A 4,523-nucleotide genomic window follows, 5' to 3' on the forward strand; every position below is an offset into this window, starting at 1 on the left:
GCCCAAACCAATCACAAGGCCCTACCTAATTGCAAGGGAACTAGGAAATGCAGGGAGTCCAGGGCTATTTGTGAGCAGGAACTGTCCCTTCCATAAAACTTATCTAACATTTATGGACTCCATTTTGCAGTTTTCCTTTTATATTTTTGAGCCAATAGATGTTTTTCTCAAGCCACAAATATTTGCAGGAAGAGCCATAGGCCCTGAGCACAGTTCTATAATTACTCTAGCTTGTATTTACTGATAGCGTGTCATAAGCCAAGCACCTTACAGGAACTTTCATATGTGTACATAAATGTGCAGCTCATTCACAGCACCCCTGAACATAGGAGCGTTTCCTGTCCCCATCCTGCAGCTGAGGAAGCGGTGGCACAGAAAGGGTGAATGGCGATGCCCGGATTTGTACCTCCTAGTCACCCTACCCTTTAGACGTGACAGATAAGACGGCCTGTGGGACACACAGTGCTTGTTTTTTCGGCCTGTACCAACCCTTATGGTAACAATAATGAAAGGGGAGAGGAAAGAAAGGGGAAAAGCAAGACTCCTGCCCAACTCAAGCCCAGTAGCCTGAGGTTCTTATTTTCTTTTGGGTGTGTTTCTGCCCAGCACAGTGCTATAAAGAGACGGGAGAAACAGGCGGTGGCCCTCACCCTTCAAAAGCCTGGCGTCTCAATACCCCCCAGCCTGCCTTCCCATCAAGTGGGATGAGACGCTGACTCACCAGGGCTGTCCCAGCGGAGTTCCCTGTTTCCACGGGCACGTCTAATGTGATTAAGGAGTGGAAGTGATGAAACAGAGGAAGCTCACCAAGGTAATGATTCTCGTTACTGTGCCCAAAGCAAATACAGTGGAGCCAGTTCACCCGGGACGGGGCCTTGCCCCCAGCCTGGTTCGAGGTCTGGAGAACACCGTGACTCAGCGCGGGCTTCCACAGTGCGGGTCCTGCGTGCCCGGCTCCTTTCGCTGTGTCACCGAGCCGGCCAACAGGACTCGGCGGCACACGGCATGCACCAGCACGCGCACGCTCACTCCCTGGAGGGGGAGCCGGGCTGGCCGCTCCGTTTATACAAAGTTCAAGAACAGGCGAAACTTATTTATGGTAACAGACGTCAGAATAATGATTAATCCTGGGAAAGGCACAAGGGCACATTCCGGAGAGAAGGAAATGTTCTATACCTCGGACTACGTGGTGCTTACACATTAAAAGCTCCTCGGACTGAGTGAGCACTTGCGATGTGCGCGTTTTACTGTATATGAGGTGTACCTCGTGTGTGTGCCGTCCGCCCCCCTCACTAGAAATCGCTAAGCGCATAGTCCCTGAGTCCACCGTAATGGGGTCAGACAAGCCGGGAGTCGAGTCGCCTTTACACACATAAGCCGGCTGATCGTGGCTGAATCACTTACTCAAAGCCCCAAGGTCCCCGTCCTTAGAGAGGAGCGGGTCCCGCCCGGCCGGCGTGGCTCAGAGGCCGAGCGTCCAGCACAGTCCAGAGAAGCCTAAGGGGACACGATGGAATCGTGGGCAGAGAAAGGGTGGTAAGTAATGACCAAGTAAATCTGAATAAATACGGACTTGAATTCATAAGGATGTGTCAGTATCAATCTATTCGTTGTGATACATGTACCAAAGTCATGTCATCAGTAGGGAAAATTGGGTATGAGGTCTGCAGAAACTCTCATACTCTGGCACCTTTTCTGTGAAACTAAAACTTCTAAAGTAAAAAGTTTACTAAAAACATTAATAACTTCTGAAAGTAAAAAAATACAAACGTAAAGTTATAAAGTAATAGCAAGACCGACTCCAGGTCACTTAAATCAAAACCACTGGGGGTAGATATCAGGCATAGTTATTTTTTTTAAATGAAAAGACACTTTAATATTATTTTACTATATAACATATTAGTGGATATACCTGATGGCAGGCATAGTTATTTTTTAAAGTGCCTGCGAAAGAGAGGCAGATGAGAGAGACACGCACAGGGAGGGACACTGAGAAGGAGACACACGTGTAGAGGTTACGGACCACATTGTACGCCCCCAAACCGAAGCTCTAGCCCTCGCTGTGACTGTATTTGGAGAGAGGATTTCTAGGGAGGCAATTAAGGTTAAGTGGGGTCAGAAGCTAACCATTTTGCTCAAGCAATTAGAAAAATAACAAGGAACATTTAAAAAGTGGGAAGAAGGAAATAAAAATAAGAACAAAATTAGCTGTAATTGCAAACAAAGGCACACTGTAGAGAGAGGATGGTTAATAAAATGACAACAGGATTGCAGCTGACAGACAAGGAAACTATGAAAAGAATGCAGAAGTTAGTTAATCAGGCAGTAGAAAAAAAGATCAATTGAAGCCAGCCAAGTGGAGATGGAAATCAGGCATATTCCAGTTGGGAGTGCAGAATTTCATTTCCCCAAGTCAGGTGATAAAAAACGTAAATAGATTACAATTGCAGTTGGGGCCCAGGGAACATGTGAGGTGCTTGTTTATAAAGTTGGGCTCCCCTGAAAGGATTTGGTTGGGCCCCTGACACAGACAGGACCCAATTCTAGGAAAGGGCTTAGCATGTGCCCATCTGTGACTTGGGTAGAATTGGCCTGGAATAAGGAGATCTGAGGACCCCCGAGAGCTTTTGTTTTCATGGGTTTTAGCTACCAATAACAAATGCATTAGAATTTAAAACTACTTTAGTCATTTAAAAATAGCAACAATAAATCCAATACATTGTTTATAAAAAATGAGAACAATCTAAATATCCACAAACACTGAAAAGCCTAAGTGCACTGTGGTCTATTTAGACAATAGAATATGATACAGCTTATTTTTTACTAAATCTATAGATAACCACATGTCAACAATAAATCTCGGGGGAAGGGACCCTTTTGAATGAAAAAGGCAAGTGGCAAAAGAATAGAAAATACAATACCACTTATGTCAATTTTTAAGGCAGGAAAAATGAATTGGTAAAGCGGATCTTCGAATGCCAGGCTAAAGGCGGGCCTATTTCAGTGGGCGGTGAGAGCTCGTTATTGAATGGATGAGTCGTCAAAAGATTTGGAGCAGGAAACCGACACCTCTGCTATGAAAATCGGTCTAGCGGGTTCTTAACCTCGGGTCCACACACGGAATTTAGGGGCCTCGTGTCCTTGCATGGTGGGGAATCTGTCCTTATTTTCAGGAAATGGGACATTTCCCTTAGGAATGTAGTCCACAGTGCTCAGTGGTATGCGCAGGAGCTGTGGCTGTCTGTCACCAGCAGTAATCACAGATGTATCGCCTTACGGTTATGGTGAATGTCTTTAAGTATCCCTTACACTCATCGCAGCATTAGGTCTGCAGCTGGATCTCATTACTTAATGACTTAATAAAGACGCACGTATATATTACATCACAAATTAGATTTTGAAAACATTTTGAAAATGCACACACACACTCCTAGCTGGGAACCCTCCTCTGTCAGCTCTGGGCTCACAGGCCTGGCTCTCGTCCAGACCGTCAGGAGCCGGGAGGAGGGGGGTCCTGCAGAAGCAGGCTGGGGGGCCGGCAGAAGCAGGCTGGGGGGCCGGCAGAAGCAGGCTGGGGGGCCGGCAGAAGCAGGCTGGGGGCCGGCAGAAGCAGGCTGGGCCTCCTGCTGGGGTCGCTGCGAGGACGGCGGGGTCACCGAGGGGCCAGCAGGCTGCCTGCTGCGCACGAACAGCCGACTCCGGGGCACCGGAATCTCTGCAGCCCCCATGCTGCACATTTTTCCTACCCGGCCTCTTCCGGGCAATGTTTGTCTTAATTTCTGGCCTAATGACACCCATATTAAATGGGAAGGGAGAGCACTGCCCAGGAACCAGTGAGAATGTCCCCGGGCATGGCCAGGGCACAGCTGCTAAAGGACGGGGTGGGCAAAAGTAAGCCTACAGTAGAGGGTACGTGGACGTTTATTCTTATAGTATTTATTTTCAATTATTATATATTTATTTGCATTATCTGTCTTATTTGCATTATCCTTACGGTTTATCTTTTAGACGCCGGTGGCTGGTAATTTAACCCACCCGTGCCCACCCTTGACTGTGCGAGGGCAGGTCCCCGCATTGACTTGAGCTCTGGGACCTGCCTGCCTCCTGGCCTCGCCCCCAGCTTTACAGGTGGCGACCCGGCACCCCTCCCTGAAAGCTGGGGCACAGGGCGCCCCCGTGCGCGCCTGCGGGGCGCCCCGTCCGTGCTCGGCCCTGCGCCCACGGCCCCTCCGCGTGGGCCTGGGGCGAAGGTGGAGGGATCGAGGGGAGAAATGAAAAGGTTCCTCGCCTTGATGGGAGAGGGAGGGGGAAGGGGGAGGCGGGCCTCTCCCCCGGGCCCCGGCGGGATTAGGGCGCCCCCGCCCCCGGGCCTCGCCAGCCCCGCCCTTTCTGCTTCGGTTCTGGGTCCTCGCGGCGCAGCGAGCGGCACCCAGGGCGCGGAGGTGCGCGCCCCGACCCGGCCAAGGGGGCGGTCCCGGCGCGCCCGCCCCGCCCCGGCCGCGCCGCCCGCCGCGCCCGCCGGC

Source organism: Miniopterus schreibersii (assembly GCF_964146895.1).
Source record: "Miniopterus schreibersii genome assembly, chromosome: 15".
Lineage (NCBI taxonomy): Eukaryota > Metazoa > Chordata > Mammalia > Chiroptera > Miniopteridae > Miniopterus > Miniopterus schreibersii.